At 36.8% G+C, this 19,821-nt stretch overlaps 1 protein-coding gene across 1 annotated transcript in view; it reads left to right on the top strand.

The window, feature by feature from the left end:
- The window catches only part of LOC132114422 (RIMS-binding protein 2-like), a 166,217-nt gene that overhangs the window by 77,981 nt on the left and 68,415 nt on the right, over positions 1 to 19,821 (top strand). The window contains exon 3 of the mRNA XM_059522523.1: positions 11,258 to 11,341. The gene's annotated coding sequence lies outside the window, so the exon portion shown is untranslated. The remainder of the gene's footprint in view (positions 1 to 11,257; positions 11,342 to 19,821) is intronic.

Raw genomic sequence — 19,821 nt, 5'->3', positions numbered from 1 at the left:
ATGGGTGCCGTCAGAATGAAAGTCCAAGCAGCTGATACAAACATCTCTTGTTTCCTACAAACATACAGCTTTTCACTTCACAAGACATCAATTGATGGACTGGAGTCGTATGGATTACTTGTGGATGATATGTGATGTTTTTTATAAGCTGTTTGGACTCTCATTCTGACGGCACCCATTCACTGCAGAAGATCCAGTGGTGAGCAAATTATGTAATGCTGAATTTGTCCAAATCTGTTAAAGATGAAGAAAAAACTTGGATGGCCTGAGGGTAGGTACATTTTTTTTTTTTTTTTTTTTGGGTGAACTATTTTTTTAATAACTTCCAGTAAATAATAGACAACAGGAAAAATCATGGGGCATTTGAATATTGTAGTGGACAATGGGAAGCTTTGGGGTCAAAAAGGCTGAGAACCACTGTTATAGACTAATTCTCATTCTGCCCTAAAAAGGAAGCTTTTGTGTTTCTGAAAAAACTGTATTTTCCTTATTTATAAATTGATTTTCTAGTTGAGGACTTCTCCAATTGTCCCAAAAGGGAGGTGTTGTCAGATTTAGCTCTTTTTTGGGGACAATTTTGTGTGATCTTATTAATGGTCATTGTGAATGCATCTATAAGACATACATGCTCTTATTTCATCAGTGTGGTACATGCTTGCCCCTCTGTAATGAGTCAGACTGTGTCTAGCGTTAAGTGAAGCACTCCTCGAGCACTGAGCTCTCACACACATTGACGTTATGTAATTCAGTTGGCCTTTTCCAATGATCTGTGATCGGTAGCAGCTGAGAGGAGGATTAGAGTGTGTCTGGACAACAGCCGGCAGACATGCTGAACAGACTCATGCTTATGAGTGCATGTGTGATCACACTTATCTTTGCACAAAAAAAAGTAGTTTTGGGAGTAGTTTTATTACATTGAGTATAGAATGAGTGAGATTGAGTGTAGTGTGTCAGTGATTGATTTAACATTTAAAGTTAGTTATAATTGTGGGATGACTAAAACAAATCTACATTTTATATCCAACAATAACAAATCTTATGTTTAAAGCATGAGAGGAAAAAAAATCAGTGGGATAAGGAAAATATATTTACTTATATTTCAACATATTTACTGGAGTCAGAAAATAGTCAATTTTGCTTGTAAATTTTCTTGTTTCAATATGAAGGTGAAGAACCGTATGACAAATGTAACCATTTTGATTTGGATCAAGCTGGTCAATTTTCTTGCTGTATCCATGTCCTTACAAATTCCAGATGCACCTGGATGTGTGTGTTAAGCATGTCGTGGGAATTTAGTCGGTGAATTTGCTATTGCTTTGTGTGAGATGGTAATAAAGTGTCAGTTACCCGTCTTTTAGCTGTGAGTCTGTTCACTTTACTCTAAATGGACAAATCAAGCAATACGACTGCAGTTGTTACTGGCTCCATATTTTATAATCATGTAAGTGAGTGAGGCAGTCTGATTTTCTACTCTTCAGAGCTTTTCACACTTGAGATTGTTAATTAAGGGTCATTTTTAACTGTGGACTATTTGTTGTATAATTCATATTGTTATAACATATTCAGGTTTATTAGGCTACATAATATGGGTGGTGACTCTAGATTAGTGTTTCTCAACAGGGGCAATCAGAGATCATCGGGGGGCGATGGAAGCAATTTTTTTTTTTATGTTGGTCAAAGCCAGTTTGCACCAAAGATGTTTGAAACTGAAACTTGCAAAAGAAAATGGTCTGCAACGTCCCAACGCGTCTCTACACTGGATGCATCAAAGCAAGATTTCCATATCTATTTGTCTTTTAGTGCGGTAGGACAAGTGGGTAGAGTTTGTCAGAAATAGAACGTGGCTTAGCACATGTTCAGTGACAGAATCAGTTATTTTAATAGGAGCTTGACTAGACGGTGTATCATTTCCATAGCAATGACTCTTAACTTCAGTGTTCACTCAGCTTTCTGTTGCGCATGTGCTGAATTTCTCTTCTAAAGAATTTGACACTCGTGAATAGGATTTATATTCACTTTTTTGCTCCTTGGGGAACTGATGATAACTCAAATGTCACGAATGTGGTATTCAGTGACATTTTTTCAATTATATATGGGCTAATGAGGTCTGTTATAAATACTTTTAAAATATACATAAAAAAGCAAGATTTCAAATTTAATGGATTATAACAAATATATAAATCAGGACAGCACTATTTTGATGAGGAGCATACATTTCCCATCTTTCTACTTAGTTTTCTTTGAAGTATTTGAAAACAAACAAAGAAATATTGTCACAAAATCTAAGAAATAATAGTAATGGAGGGTTTAAATTTCTTCAATTTACATTTGTAAATGTGATATTTACCTACCAAAATGACCATGTTCAATCAAAAAATGTGGAATTCAGTATATTTCTTCTGAAACTATAAGGACTTTTTTTTTCACTTAAATCTAATTGAAAACATCCACCCATGTTAAAAGCACAGCAGTAAAGTCTGTTCAAGAGAGTTTTTAAAGTGTCTTTAACCTTTGAGGCAACAGAGGTACGTTAGACAGAGAGAGAAAGAAACCTCAATATCGCCAAAGCTGCAGCACTGAAATTCACCAACAAGCTTAAAAACTTTGTTAATGAATGTTCTCACACTTATTGTCAAATCATTTGCTGTAAAAAAAGAAGACTTTACTGTCTTTTTTTATCAATTTAATGGATCCTTGAATTAAAGCATTTACAGTGATTTCATAAAATTGTAATGACCCCGAACATATGGTATTGTAAATATAAGTACGCGTTATAAAAACAAAATGTTTGCATTGAAATATTAGGTCTGCCCTAGTTGTCTGACGTGCACTTTCATAAGGGGTCAAAAACTGAGTCGTACCTATGGTACCAATTAATGCTAGTTTCCAGATGGTTACATAGCTTTGAACAGTGTTACACAGCATGAGCATCAGAGATAAAGCATCAGAGTAAAGGCATTATATAAAATCTATCAGGCTTATTAGGCCTGATAGATTGATATACTGCACAGGTTTCTCCGTCCATCCATTTAATCTCAGCGTGTGCTGTATCAATGCACCGTGTCGGCCGAGCTGGGCTGAACACGAGGCTGGAGGGTTTTAAATTAACACCGGTGCTGTGCTTTGAGACAAATGACTGTTGATGAAATGTTAAATATTCATACTAACACTTACCGCCATGTCAGAGACAAGTCTCCCACTGCTCTACAACAGCCATTAAACACCGGCACACCCCGGATCTATGCTGCCAATCTATATTACATAAGTCTGTGCTCCGATAAACAAGAGCATGCAGTGGCAAACTGCAGAATGATACAGCCATTACTCTCTGGCATATCACAGACCCACTGTGCCAAGTCATGTTATGTAGCTGCTCAAACACACACAAAACACATTCAGAGCTTTAAAAACCAGCAGCAGGAGTTTAAAACCAATTCTATAATGAATTGGGAGCCAATGCAAAGATATTAATACTGGGGTAATGTGCAATAATAATAAGAAATGTTTCTTAAGCACCAAATCCACATATAAGAATGATTTCTGAAGGATCATGTGACACAGATGAAAAAAGTGTTTCTGAATGTAGCCACAAGAATGACCACAACATTCCAAAAACTGGAAGTTATGAGTTATGGGGGCCATCTGCAATTGTTTTTTTTGTTTTGTTTTTTTTACAGAGATGTGTAATCTGTATGTAAAGAGATGTCCTGGACCTCTGGCCAACAGAAAATAATGATGTACATGTCCCATGAATAATTTTTAGACTGTTTCTAACAAAAGCAACTTTATTTGGAGAGATAGATGTCTTCAGAGCACTATGTCTGTTTGCAGTTTCTGCAATGAATGAGGATTCAAAAAATATAATTTAAAATGATTCCCTGAATTTTGATATAATAGGCCAGTCTTTTGTTATAGTCTGTAAAAATTATTATAGAACATTAATGGCAATCAAATTATGTTTTTTTTTTTTTAAATAACACATCATACCTGCTATTTTTATGTATTAAAATTGTAACCTTTTCCATGGTACGTTTATTTGCAGTAAATAAATACTTTTGTTTTATTATTTATTGGGTTTGTGTGTGTGTGTGTGTGTGTGTGTGTGTGTGTGTGTGTGTGTGTGTGTGTGTGTGTGTGTGTGTGTTTGTGTGCATTATAAATATACAACACATTTTTTTCTAGAGGTGCCTATAAATTGACCAACAAAAAACTAGGGATGCATCAATACTGGTATTGGTATCGGCCCGATACTGCGCTTCTGTACTCGTAATCGAAAAAATGCCCTGATACTAAAAGCCGATACCCACACAGCGTGTGAACAGAGCGGTGTCCAGATAAAGAAACACTGACAACAGAAAAACAGAGAGTAGAATGGAGTTATTAGAGATTAAGGATGTCTATTATGTACATGCAAGTAATTAATATAATGTTAAACATTTAATACTCACGCTTGTATAGTGGATGTGCACTGATAAGCAGAGCATGCTGAGTGGATTGAGCGCGTGGCTGCACAGATGCGTGATCTTGTTGAGTGAATATCTCACATACATCACTGGAAAGTTTGCAGTTTGGTCGGATATGTAGTAAGCAAGCAAAACAGTACACAAGTTACTAAAGTTATTTGACAGTGAGGAGAGCAAGTAAGATGCGTAAGAGAGCGAGTGAGAGAGAGAGAGGAGAGAGAGAGAGCAAGAGAGAGTCAGAGCACACATTTCTGTTGCATGATCATGATTGCTGTTCACTCCATTAGCGCATGCATTTGGATTAAAACTAAATCATAAATGTAAAACAAACAAAAATGATATGGGCATTCACTATAAACAACATTTATTTTAAATGTCAAGCATACACGATTAAAGTGGAACTAGCAGACTGTGTGAAATGCGCTAGGCTAGAAGTGTCTCTCTCATTCTGCACCACTGCAAACGTATTTAGCTTACTTTATAATTATTCTTTTTATTTGTACGCAAGGGTCCGCGTACAGTGAGTGTGACACAAATTAAATCACCAAAATAGTACGCCGTACTCATATAATGTATAACGAGTGGTTCCCTGCATTATTTTAGGAAAATGTTTTGTGATTACAGTATTATTGAGCTTTTGCAATGGAGCATCTCTAATGCACAATTAAAATGAACAGTGAAAGTAATAAAACCTTATACAATATACACTCACCTAAAGGATTATTAGGAACACCATACTAATACTGTGTTTGACCCCCTTTCACCTTCAGAACTGCCTTAATTCTACGTGGCATTGATTCAACAAGGTGCTGAAAGCATTCTTTAGATATGTTGTCCCATATTGATAGGATAGCATCTTGCAGTTGATGGAGATTTGTGGGATGCACATCCAGGGCACGAAGCTCCCGTTCCACCACATCCCGAAGATGCTCTATTGGGTTGAGATCTGGTGACTGTGGGGGCCATTTTATTACAGTGAACTCATTGTCATGTTCAAGAAACCAATTTGAAATGATTCGAGCTTTGTGACATGGTGCATTATCCTGCTGGAAGTAGCCATCAGAGGATGGGTACATGGTGGTCATAAAGGGATGGACACGGTCAGAAACATTGCTCAGGTAGGCCGTGGCATTTAAACGATGCCCAGTTGGCACTAAGGGGCCTAAAGTGTGCCAAGAAAACATCCCCCACACCATTACACCACCACCACCAGCCTGCACAGTGGTAACAAGGCATGATGGATCCATGTTCTCGTTCTGTTTACGCCAAATTCTGACTCTACCATCTGAATGTCTCAACAGAAATCGAGACTCCTCAGACTAGGCAACATTTTTCGAGTCGAGTCAACTGTCCAATTTTGGTGAGCTCGTGCAAATTGTAGCCTTCTGCTACAATAGGTCTTCTGCTGTTGAAGCCCATCCGCCTCAAGGTTGTGCGTGTTGTGGCTTCACAAATGCTTTGCTGCATACCTCGGTTGTAACGAGTGGTTATTTCAGTCAAAGTTGCTCTTCTATCAGCTTAAATCAGTCAGCCCATTCCCCTCTGACCTCTAGCATCAACAAGGCATTTTCGCCCACAGGACTGCTGCATACTGGATGTTTTTCCCATTTCACACCATTCTTTGTAAACCCTAGAAATGGTTGTGCGTGAAAATCCCAGTAACTGAGCAGATATGAATACTCAGACTGGCCCGTTTGGCACCAACAACCATGCCACGCTCAGAATTACTTAAATCACCTTTATTTCCCATTCTGACATTCAGTTTGGAGTTCAGGAGATTGTCTTGACCAGGACCACACACCTAAATGCATTGAAGCAACTGCCATGTGATTGGTTGATTAGATAATTGCATTAATGAGCTTTGAAATTGAACAGGTGTTCCTAATAATCCTTTAGGTGAGTGTATTTTAACAGGTATAATTATATAAAGTGTGGAAACAACTGAAGGAAATACTGTTTGCTAAATGAAGCCAACTAACATGATTCTTCTTCTTCTTCTTACTAGTATTATTATTTTGTCTCTGTAGCCAACATTTGTAAAAAATGACAAATACTGTGAAAATACATATATCGGTATCGGTATAGACGAGTACCAAAAAAGAAAGTATCGGTATCTGTCTCGTTCTGAAAAAAGTGTTATCGTTGCATCCCTACAAAAAACAAAAGAGGTCAGGCTTTCCCCTGTTTTTTGCATCTGCATATGTGTGTTGAAACAGTAAAGGGTCAAATATCTCTAACACAGCCTCATGGATGTTTGTTTATTATTTAAATTGGGACTTCTATCTCCCCATCCCAGGTGTCACTCAGCAGAATGGATGTTGCCATTCACTATTACCTGCATGTGCACAGACACTCACTCACACACAGCTTATGTCAGCCTCTCTTGGGACTGATATGCCCATTATGATGATGAGATGACCATCTGTAGCCCACACACGTATATACCTACACAATCCCACATACGGCCCACAACACCTGCTTTCCTACAGACCAATACAAGAGGATCTGGCTGCAGACTTGCACTTGCACTCTCAGAGTTGCATTCTCAGACTTGCACTCTCAGACACTTGCACTTCCGCTAGTGACATCACTTGCAGTCTTTATTTTTTATTTTGTTGAATTTTTTATTACTTTTTATTTGAATTTCACAACAGTAGCCAGGTGGCGAAGACAAGAAAAAAGAAACTTAATTACAATGTCACTTGCAATCGCTGCTTGCACTCTCTGCTACCTGCGACCCGTGCGATCGACACAAATTGTGCGTGTTGCCATTGGAGACAAGAAGCTGTGGTGGTGATTAAACTATTAAACCTAATTTAGTACTATAACATACAGGGTCCTGCAAAAAAAAGACAAGACCGGCAAATCCGTGGCCAGAACACCAGAATATGAACGCTTGTGCAAAGTCTCTTGCTAAGCGTTTTCCTCCCGTAGAAAAACATAAACACTTAACATGGCTTAATGTATTAAGATGCTATTAAAATATCAAATTAAATATACAGTTCATTATTTTAATGAATATGTATATAGTATTTTCCTCACATACCACAAAATGTAGCATAATGGACTAAGATAATAAAGACCAAACTCAATATGCTTCTCTACATTATTAAAATACATAACTAATATGTACAGGCAAGCAGGTGAGCCCAGAATAAACGCAACATGCAAAGTTTTGCATTAAGCATTTTTCCATATAGAATAAACTGTCTACAGCTCGTTTATATCACTGTCCATTAAGCTACATTATGTGTTTTATTTATAATGATTTTCTATAGGAGGAAAACGTTTAATGTACAATTTAACACACTGCGTTCTGTACTCGTCTGCTTGCCTGTATGGATCCTTTTAAAATCACTTAATGCATTTCATAATGCACGTTCATATTTGCTGGTCTGTATATACGTTGAGTCAACAACAAGACATATAGGCTAGGCCTACTGAATTTTCTTTATCATCTTAGGCTGTTATTAGGCCATTAAGCGTTTTGTTGTATGCAAGGCGAAGTTTGCGCATTGTGTTCATAGCCATCTGCTTGCCTTGTAGTACATTAAATAATATCTATATATTGAATTTGGTCTTTTAATTGAATTTAATGTATTTTACTAGATTATGCCATATTAAGTGTTTGTTTTTTCTACAGGAGGAAAACGCTTAACGAAAGACTTTGTGCATTGCGTTTATATTCTGCTGTTCTGTGGCCACGGATTTGCCGGTCTTGTCTTTTTCTTGCAGGACCCTGTACATTATAGTAGTAGGCCTACTAATTTAGTTTTAATCGTTTAATCACAACCACAGCATCTTGTCTCCATTGGCAACATGCACGATTTGTGTTGATGGCAAGTGACATCACAGGTAGTGGAGAGTGCAAGTGGCGATTGCAAGTGACATTGTAATTTAGTTTATTTTTTCTTGTCTTCACCACCTGGCTACTGTTGTAAAATGTTGAGAGATTCAAACTAAAAGTTATCAATAAATAGAACAAAATAAAAAAATAAAGACTGCAAGTGACGTCGCTAGCGGAAGCACATGTGTCTGAGAGTGCAAGTCTGAGAATGCAAGTCTGAGAGTGCAAGTGCAGGTCTGCAGCCAGACCCTTCTCGACCAATAAAGTCATTTAGCCATTGGCAGGTATAGTTTACAGTTATGAGACAAAATGGCTGAAATATCCCTATACTTTACCTATGCACAATGTGTGTTTGTGTATGTGTGTGTGTCACAGTGGGGTTTAATTAGGGAATGATATCAGCAGTTGAGACACATTAGTCTTGTACAAAATGTGACTGAACAATTCTGGTCACTTCAGCGGCATTATACAGTGATGATAGAAATGTATGAAGTATTGATTTCTTATCTAGTAGCATACTATTTACTTACACCAGATAATCACTAAGTAGGGCTGGGCGATATGGCAAAAAAATAAAATCTAATTTTTTTTAGAACATTTGACCCATTCTCGATTTTTAACTAGTCAAGTTGAAAATGTAACTTCAACATGATTCAATTAACTTTTTCTTTGTTAACCCTCTAGTTAAAGAAATTTATATTTTAAGTGCACCACACATGAAGTTGTCAACATGTAAATGTTAAAGAAATCACTTGTTAATGTTAAATATAAATAAACTACAACTAAAACTTGATTTATTATTTACATGTTATATGTTCAGAAGTAATACAAGGAAAATGCTTAAAAAATATCAAAAGTCAGGGTAATTCAAATTCAAAATGACTACAGGTATAACACACCAGTAGACTTTTATGAACTATAAATGGTAAAAACAATATACACACTATAGCTTTCAGACTGTCACCGTGATGCAAACATGAAATTTCAGTCATACTGTACAGTAGTAGTTCTTTACAGGTTTTTGTTGGATTGTGCTTCTTTTCCACTTTTTTTTCTATGTGAACTGTTGCGCTCGAGTCTCTTGCAGCATCTCATGCATTAAACGACATTCTAAAAACACGGTGCTCCAGTTAAAAGAAGTCAACTGCCATCTTCATGCATTTTTTTCTATTCTCTGCCCGCATCACATCTATGTCAACACAGAAGCGCAAAACAAAATTGTGATTCCTTGATTTATAAAAAATAAAATCATGGCAAAACAATGAATCGATCAAAATGGAAAAATCGCCCGGCCCTATCACTAAGCATATTTAAATGGTAAATATTTAATATATACATATAATATGATAAAAACGTAATGAGAACAAATGGTTTCATTTAACACAAAATAAATGCCAAACATTAAATGCTAAATATTCAATATAATATAAATATAAAATGATAAACAAATAATAACCAGACCAAATCATATAAAAGGAGGAAAAGTTCATTTATTTCAGTAATTCAGCTCAAATTGTGAAATGTATTAAATAAATTCAGTGCACACAGACTGAAGTTGTATGTGTCTTTGGTCAAGCCAATCAGCATGACATGCCGATCAGCTAATCAACTCAAAACACCTGTAAAGGTTTTCTGAGCCTTCAAAATGATCTCTCAGTTTACTTGAGTATGACTTTCACTATATACACCACTGATTGACCCCTTCACAAGGAGGGTAAGTCACAAACATTCATTGCTAAAGAAGCTGGCTGTTAACGGAGTACTGTATCCAAGCATGTTAACAGAAAGTTGAGTGGAAGGAAAAAGTGTTGGAAAAAAAATGCACAACAAACTAAGAGAACTGCAGCCTTATGAAGATTTTCAAGCAATTTGAGTGTACATCACAAGGAATGGACTGAGGCCGGGGTCAAAGCATCAAGAGCCACCACACACAGACGTGTCAAGGAATTTGCTGAACAACAGACAACATCAGAGGCGTCTTACCTGGACTAAGGTGAAGAAGAACTGGACTGTTGCCCAGTGGTCCAAAGACCTCTTTTCAGATGAGAGCAAGTTTTGTATTTCATTTGGAAACCAAGGTCCTAAAGTCTGGAGGAAGGGTGGAGAAGCTCATAGCCCAAGTTGCTTGAAGAGAATCTATGGAGTATTGTCAAGAGGACAATGAGAAACAAGAGACCAAAAAATGCAGATTAGCTGAAGGTCACTGTCAAAGAAACTTGGGCTTCCATACCACCTCAGCAGTGTCACAAACTGATCAGCTCCATGCCACGCTGAATTGAGGCAGTCATTAAAGCAAAAGGAGCCCCTACCAAGTATTGAGTACATGTACAGTAAATGAACATACTTTTCAGAAGGCCAACAACTCACTAAAATTTTTTTATTAGTCTTATGAAGTATTCTAATTTGTTGAGATCGTAAATTGGTGGGTTTTTGTTAAATGTGAGCCAAAATCATCACAATTAAAAGAACCAAAGACTTAAACTACTTCAGTCTGTGTGCACTGAATTTATTTAATACATTTCTTCTTTTTTTCATCTAAATGGTTATGGAAGCTTTTATACAGATATGAGCATGATTTTTACATTGAATATGCACATTTTACCATATCCATTAGAACTGTGTGTGCGTTTGTTTTTCTTTTACTGGATTTGTATTTATAGTGACTTTTAGACTTGTGCACCTCACTGATGGCATTGCATCATTGTGCTATACAGAACATTGCTATTTATAGTTAGAGGATGTATACGGGTGCCCATTGGCTCTGAGAATGTGCAACTATTTCCTACATGGGCACGAGCTCACATACACATGCATACATACACAGATTGTGTGTTATGCCGCATCCAGCACCCCTGAAGAGAGACAGCTGCATTAGGCCACATCTACTCTAACAGCAAATTGAATCCATCTATCCATCTAAAAGTATTTATTTTCTTTTTTCCCTCAGGAGACTGAGATCAGCAGGAAGAAAAAGGAGTGTGAAGTCCTTGAGGAGGAGGTGAAGAAAAAGAGCCAGTCATGTCAAACTCTGGTGAGAGTACTTGCTATCTTTACACCAAATTGTGGTACAAAAATATTTAAACGATGAATATTTAATATAATATATAAATGTAATAAATCAAATAATAACCAGACTAAATAGATTTTTTTTTACTTAATTACGTTTGTTTGTTTGTTTGTTTGTTTACTTGCTATCTTTACACAAAATTGTTACAAAAATATGTAAATGGTAACTATTAATATAATATAAATATAATCAAAAAAGATTTGCCAGTCCTTATTTATTTATTTATTTGTTTGTTTGTTTACGTACTTACCTTCTTGCTTACTTAATGCTAAATTGGTAAATAGTTGAAAAATAAAAGACTAACCAGACCACATAGATTTATTTATTTACTAACTAACATTTTATTTGGAGATGCTGTTCTTTCGGTTGCCTGTTTGTTCAACACAATTCTTTCTTGTCACTGTTGTTTTGTTTTATTATTGCTTGTTTTGTTTTCATCAAAAATGTAAGCTCTTTTTATAGTTTACATTACATTTGTTTAAATGTTTTTCTTAGATGATAAAATGGCTCCTTTAACTGTGACCAGAACACAAGTAATGCTATAGGGAAGTCGTGGCCTAATGGTTAGAGAGTCGGACTCCCAATCGAAAGGTTGTGAGTTCGAGTCCCGGGCCGGCAGGAATTGTGGGTGGGGGGAGTGCATGTACAGTTCTCTCTCCACCTTCAATACCACGACTTAGGTGCCCTTGAGCAAGGCATCGAACCCCCAACTGCTCCCCGGGCGCCGCAGCATAAATGGCTGCCCACTGCTCCGGGTGTGTGCTCACAGTGTGTGTGTGTGTGTGTATTCACTGCTCTGTGTGTGTGCATTTCGGATGGGTTAAATGCAGAGCACAAATTCTGAGTATGGGTCACCATACTTGGCTGAATGTCACTTCACTTTCCTTTCCTTCACTTTCCTATGATGCATTTGGCACTGTAGGTAGTGTAGGATTGAACAAGGGATCAAACCACTAACCTTGTGGGATGTGGCCCACTTCTGCCAGCCCACCCATGAGAACCGTGAGACACTGCAGGCAAAAACACTGTTTTTTCAAGCACCTGTCAATTTTGAGATTTTGGGCTTTTTGGTTTTTCATAAAGTGCTTTTTCAAACTAGTGGAAGGAAAACATCCAAAAGACACTGTTAAGTGTTTCTTTTATAGCACTTTATCTGTTTGTGTCAATAGATTTCAATTACAATACATATTTTTAAAGGCCGTTTTCTCAAAATGAGTTTTTTCTTCAACACTGAGCCATAAATCTCCACTTCAGTAGCACTTACACACACCAAACTTGACATTTTTATTCCTTTCTATATTCTGAAGGTTTTTACAGAGGGATTTGTTCATATATATTTTCCTTGATTATATACAACATTTTATTCCCCCCAAAATTGTGAAAATATATTGTTTTCTGGCTGTTCAAAGTATTTTCTGAATTATGGAGTGACAAAAAAAGATAACCAGAATTCCCTCTGTAAAAACATTTGACTCTAAGATGTCAAAAAAATTAAACAAAAAATTTGAAACTGACTTCATCTAGTGTTCAGATTTTTGTACTAGACATTTATGCAAAATAGCACATATTTCATTAAATAATGCCTCATTTGCATATTTAAACATAACATTTTTGAAAACTTGTAATACAAAAAATGTTTGCAATAATCAATGTAATCAATCAACTGGGTAAGTAAGGTGATAACTATTAGTTATTTTTTTTGCCCTATTCACCTGCAGTGTCTCGCCTTAATATCATAATTAGACTGCATTTTGATTGGCACAATACATTTTGATCTAGTGCGACTGTTTTGGGGACAAAATAGTTGCTGATCAAGGTATTTGCTCGCCTGAAGCACATGGATGTTTGAAATGCTTTGGTTTCACACACATACTCACAGGCATTTGCTCTCTTTCCCACTCTCTCTGTCTTTTTCACTGTTGAGAAAGCTGACTCCAAGGTCCACTGTCAGGGGAAGAAAGTGAGCAGAAGGACAAAAAAAGCAAGCACGAGAGAGGGAGAAAGGGAGTGTGAGGTAGATGAGGGAGAGTGAGAGAGATAAAGAGTGCGGGTGTATGTACTGTACAGAGACTAATCGGCCTTGACTTGCCAGGGAAGCTCTTTTAAAGAGCCTCTCTCTTCTTCTGTATTCCTCTCACCTCAGCGTTCGGGAAAGACTTTTGATCCATTACACATGAGAGAGGCTTTTTAGAGCTGAAGAAGACCGTTTAAATGGGTCATGCACTGAGTTTCACATTTGCTATCTGGTTTTTGGTCATTTATGGAATTAATTGAAAATGAATTAATGTATCATATGCTGTAAACTTAATGGTACAAGCTATTTAAGTATTAATACTCCCAATAAATGTAAATAAAATTTATGCATTTAGCAGACGCTTTTATCCAAAGCGCACTGCATTTAAGATAACAAATTTCTCCTAACATGTGTTCCCTGGGATTCAAACCCCCAACCTTGTGCTTGCTAAAACACTGACAGGGTAATAAGGAAATATTTTGTTTGATCTATGATCCTTCAGAAATCATTCAATCAAGAAACATTTCCTATTATTATCGCCAATATAATCGCAAAAGGTGTGCTGCTTAATATTTTTGTGGAAATTGTAATACCTTTTTTCAGGACTCTTTGAGTAATAGTTCAAGAGGACAGCACTTGTTTGTCGACATTTATATGAAATATAAATCTTCTGAATTCTTGTTTAAGCTTTAACAGCAACATTACACACTAACTAAAGAACAAAAAAGTGAAATCATAATCAACCACCCCTTTAATTAACTTTTTGAAAGAAAAAAAAAGTTTATATGTCCTCATTTACTGTAAATAGCGAGTTAAAAATGCACGTGTGTCTCAGCAGGACACAGTGTGTGGGAATCAGCAGTATAAATGTTTTGCTCCACAGGGGCTTTCTCTATACCACAGGAGGCTCCATTTTCACAGTAACAAATACAAAAATACACTGAGCTTAATCTCCTGACAGTTCTATACACACAAACATTGGCAAAGCCTGACAGAAGTCTATTTGCTTCTTTATTAAACATTGTTTATTGTGGATTGGCAGAACATTCATTCAAACCCCTATATCTGCCAGCCCACCAGCCCTAATGAGTGAACTTTGCACATGAAACATCAGCATTTTTCACTTCGTTCCAGATGGAAGGTCCTGAGATGTTATGGAACACAAATACTTGAGGGTTCTTCTCTTTTTCCGAGCATAGCAAAAACGCTATCATGACACTAAAGTGTTATGCAGTCAGCTTTATGTGTGACAACACTGGGTTGTAAATATATCCACTTTAAAAAAGAAAAAGTGTTAAATTTATATACGTATACAGTACATATATACATATATATATACATACATATATATATATATATATATATATATATATATATATATATAATAGCAGCGGTGGTCAGCAACTTTAAAAAATACTGCTACAACATTTTAAGATAATGATTTGAATAAAAGAGGTAATAGTGTTTTGTTTTAATAACACTGAGTAAACCTGATATCAAGAGAACCTTTTTAAGCCAGTATCAAGGACTGACTGGTCTCTGTGAGAGGAAGTGTCTCAAAGCAGGCTAAAGGTCTCCACAGTGCTGAAAGCATGCACTGATAACAGGATGTTTAAATAAAGTTTTTACAAGTGAAAGGCTATATGTTGAAGCTAAAATGCTATCTGAGTGCATATTTTTTATCTCTTTTGACCTCTTTACGTAAATGCAGTCAGTCTCGTAATGTTCCCAGCGTACAACTTCACTAGCACACTGTGTTAAAAGATGGAGTGCAGAGCTGCGAGGGCCAAACTCAATTACCTAAAAGCTGTCTTTGAACCATCTATGAGGTGCCCTGGGTTGTTTGTGTAGTGTGTGCACTGTATTTTTTTTTTTTAGAGTATATATACTTGTATGTTTTTGTGTGTCCATTAGTGGCAGAGTGAGCTGTTTGTCCCCTCGGCTCCAGAGGTTGCTTTTGTACTTATTTTCTGCCCTACTGAAAGTGTAGTAGGAGTTAAAGAGAAAAAAAACAAAAACAGAGATGCTGTCTGTACATGACTTGAAAAGTGATTCTAAGAAAAAACACTTTAATTTCAATTTAATTTGCGCTCCTGTTATGCTAACTGCTGTTGTTTTGTATTGGAACAGCAGACTGTAATGTAAAGCTGTGGCTGGTGGTGTTGTATTGTGTCTTGGAAGGTGGGAAGTTGGGACGGTCTCTTTGAGGGGGCCATCTGCCTCTCTTCTTAATCACTCATCACATTTACATTTGATAGTTCCAGCCAGCCATTTAGAACAAAACAGTCCACATGCATGCATGCAGCTACATGCTTGTGTGATTTCATGCAATTTAGCATGAATTTAGCTCAAAGAGAATCATATAAGATTTTATGGGGAATTTAGACAGAATCACTGTTTGACGACTGATCACTGAGTCGGTCAGCGATTTACTGAACGAGCCATATAACATCAACAATGGATATTAAATTCCAAAATATATTGAAAACGCTATTAATTAGCACAGTAACAAGATCGGCAGTTTAAGACATTAACTTGTAAGCACAAAACACAAGATACTTCTCTTAATTTGATGTTGTCCTGAGTATTTAAACTGGGCTGTGGGACCTCCGAAATGGTGTCTTAACCAATTAGATAGTGTCTTTGCTCGGAGTGTTGCATATTACTCCTACCCATTCATAAATCAAATGTTATCTTATCAGTCACATGGTCTAAATTCCCGCTCTTGCAGAGTATAATTTTGGACATGATTCCTATAACAAGAATATGATACATTTAACAAATAATTGATGGGCAGAAACGTTTCAAGCAAGAAGATTCAAACACACCTAATACTTAACAGGAATATGAACCCTTAAGCAATTCAATAGTTATTAAAAAGACATGCACAATAAGTGATTAGAAACATGATAGTCAAATGTGTGGGTTACATATATGATATGGAGTTAAGCAATGAACTGATATTCGTTTATCTTTTTGAGTTCATTTTGGTGCATCTACATCTGTTAAAGACAGTTTCTGTGCCATTATTTGACATAAGGATGTTCTGTGGAGACCAGAGGTTAAAAGGTATGGTGATTAAAGCAATTTCAGTTTGGTTCTTCTAGGTGGGGGGAAGCCAATCAAAAAGAGCTTGTGATCATGATTATTATCATGGATTTAAATACTATCATGGTCATGCTGTGCATCTCTTTGACCATCAACCTTGATTTACTTGCCCCCACATTTGACAATCTCCTTTCGGAATTTAAATTGTCAATAATTGTTCTTTTGTTCTAATGTTGAAAGCTGTTCAAGATTCTAGTTAGTGGACAAGTGGCTTCAGACTTGTGGTGCTAGGATTTGATTTACTATAATATCCTGTGTCTTGAACCTCATGTCCTCATGTTTCAACCATGTTCCAGATCAAATATTTAATTTGTCTGGTTCGCTCTGAAACCCTACAGCACTTAACACAATCACACGTATCCGTGCTTTAAGTGTCACTTATAGTAGTCGCTATCCGTTTGTCAAGTGCTGAAATGTCACCTTATAAAATGGCTCAATAAAATACAAATAAAAAAGATAATTTTTTTGTGAATTGTTTGCCATCTGGAAAGTTTGTTTAATTACTGTACATGTACTCAATACTTGGAAGGAGCTCCTTTTGCTTTCTGCCTCAATTCAGTGTGGCATGGAGTTGATCAGTTTGTGGCACTGCTGAGATGGTATGGAAGCCCAGGTTTCTATTACAGTAGCCTTCAGCTCATCGGCTTTTTTTGGTATATTTTGACAATATAAGAGTTTGCTGGCCAGTCAAGCACACCAACACCATGCTCAATTAACTAACCTTTGGTGCTTTTGGCAGTGTAGCAGGTGCCAAATCCTGCTGGAAAATGAAATCAGCATCTTTAAAAAGCTGGTCAGCAGAAGGAAGCATGAAGTGCTCCTAAATTTCTTGGTAAACGGGTGCAGTGACTTTGGTTTTCAAAAAACACAGTGGACCAACACCAGCAGATGACATTGCACCCCAAATCATCACAGAATGTGGAATCTTAACACTGGACTTGAAGCAACTTGGGCTATGAGCTTCTCCACCCTTCCTCCAGACTCTAGGACCTTGGTTTCCAAATAAAATATAAAACTTGCTCTCATCTGAAAAGAGGACTTTGGACCACTGGGCAACAGTCCAGTTCTTCTTCTCCTTAGCCCCCAGGTAAGATACCGCTGACATTGTCTGTGGTTCAGGAGTGGCTGAACAAGAGGAATACAACAACTGTAGCCAAATTCCTTGACACGTCTGTATGTCTTGACCCCAGCCTCAGTCCATTTCTTGTGAAGTTCACTCAAATTCTTGAATCGATTTCACTTGACAATCCTAATAAGGCTGTGGTTCCTTCGGTTGGTTGTGCATCTTTTTCTTCCAGACTTTTTCCTTCCACTCAACTTTCTGTTAACATGCTTGGATACAGCACTCTGTGAACAGCCAGCTTCTTTGGCAATGAATGTTTTTGGCTTACCCTCCTCGTGAAGGGTGTCAATGATTGTCTTCTGGACAACTGTCAGATCAGCAGTCTTCCCCATGATTGTGTAGCATAGTGAACCAAACTGAGAGACCACCTTTGCAGGTGTTTTGCATTGATTAGTTGATTGGCATGTCACAACATTCTAATTTGTTGAGATCGTGAATTGGTGGGTTTTTGTTAAATGTGAGCCAAAATCATTACAATTAAAAGAACCAAATACTTAAACTACTTCACTCAGTGTGCATTGAATTTATTTAATACACGAGTTTCACAATTTGAGTTGAATTACTGACATTTTTAGAATTAAAAATCAAAAATGTAAAAAAAAAAAAAACTTACTGACCACAAACTTGGCAAGGTGTGTAAAAATATTCCAGAGTGATATAGAATTTATAGCTTGTCCCTATTTTTCACACTGCGTGCGAGTGGAAAGCACAAGGACCATCATCTAAAGCGTTAGATCAGAGATTATTCATGTGAGAATCGAACATGCTGGTTTGCTTTTGGCAAAAATCAATAAAGCATGTGCATATTGTATGTGTTTAGTATTTGCCTCTTAATTTGGTCAAAGATTATAAGAGCTGTGGCTATATGATTGTTAATTCATGTCACAATTCTGTTTTTGTGTAAACGCAAAGACTGAGCAATGCCTCTGATGTTACTTTTAGTATGTAGATGTGCATTACTGAAATGGCTAGCATGACTTTGCCAACGGGACTTATTACTTGCTAGTTGGATTTTAAGGTCATGCTTTTATTGAATGGTCCTCACAGAGCAGAAGGGTCTGTGACTCAAACTGTAGATTTAGCTTAATGCGAATATGCTAGCTATCTCTTGAATGGAGCACTTGCATAGAAAAAGGGGTGTTTGGTGATGAAGCAGAACAGATTGTGTCGTCTCAAAGGTAAGTGTTGTTTATTTCGTGGAAGGACCCAACATCCATTACCCTCTCTATGACTGGACATCTTCCACAAAGCAGGTTGTCTGGCTACAACACCTTCCACAAATAAAATAAAAGCTTTAGTCAGTACTGAATACTAGCACTTGATTAGTGCATACACTGTCTGTCTGGCTGTCTCTCTCTCTCTGTGTGAGTGTGTATGGGGGGCCATATAAGCCATAATTCATTCTGGCACTCTCACACACATACATTCTCCATTCACGTACATACATTTCTACTCTCACACACATACATTCCCCTTTCACATACATACATTTCTACTCTCACACACATACATTCCCCTTTCACATACATACATTTCTACTCTCACACAAATACATTCCCCTTTCACATACATACATTTCTACTCTCACACACATACATTCCCCTTTCACATACATACATTTCTACTCTCACACAAATACATTCCCCTTTCACATACATACATTTCTACTCTCACACACATACACTCTCCTTACACATACATATATTCTTGCTTTCACACACTTAAATTCTCCTTTCACATACATACATTTCTACTCTCTTTCACACACTTACATTCTCCTTTCACATACATATATTCTTGCTGACCATACTAACTTTGAGCAAACAAACAAAAAAAATATATATGCAACATGAAGCAAGTGCAAAAAACAAAACCATCAGATTGGCTTAATGAATATTTTATTATTACTATTTATTATTATTAGTTTTATTTCCTTAATTATATGTGTGTCTGCACTATGTTTGTAATTTCTGTACTGGAAGCTCCTGACGAAATTTCTTCTGTGTGTAAACACTTGGCAATAAAGCTCTTTCTGATTCTGATGAAAATGCTAATTCAATCTCTGACAACAGGTGGCGCTTATAGATCACTATTCTAGCACTGAGTTATTGCTGCATGCAGAGCTGCAATTGAAAAAAAAAAAATTAAATAAGTAAATGAAAATCTAAAAATAAATAAACCGTAATGAGTCTTGAGTTA

Source organism: Carassius carassius, chromosome 34 (genome assembly GCF_963082965.1).
Source record: "Carassius carassius chromosome 34, fCarCar2.1, whole genome shotgun sequence".
NCBI lineage: Eukaryota > Metazoa > Chordata > Actinopteri > Cypriniformes > Cyprinidae > Carassius > Carassius carassius.
The sequence above is the reverse complement of the archived record's forward strand: the minus strand, read 5'-3'. Positions and strand labels throughout refer to the sequence as shown.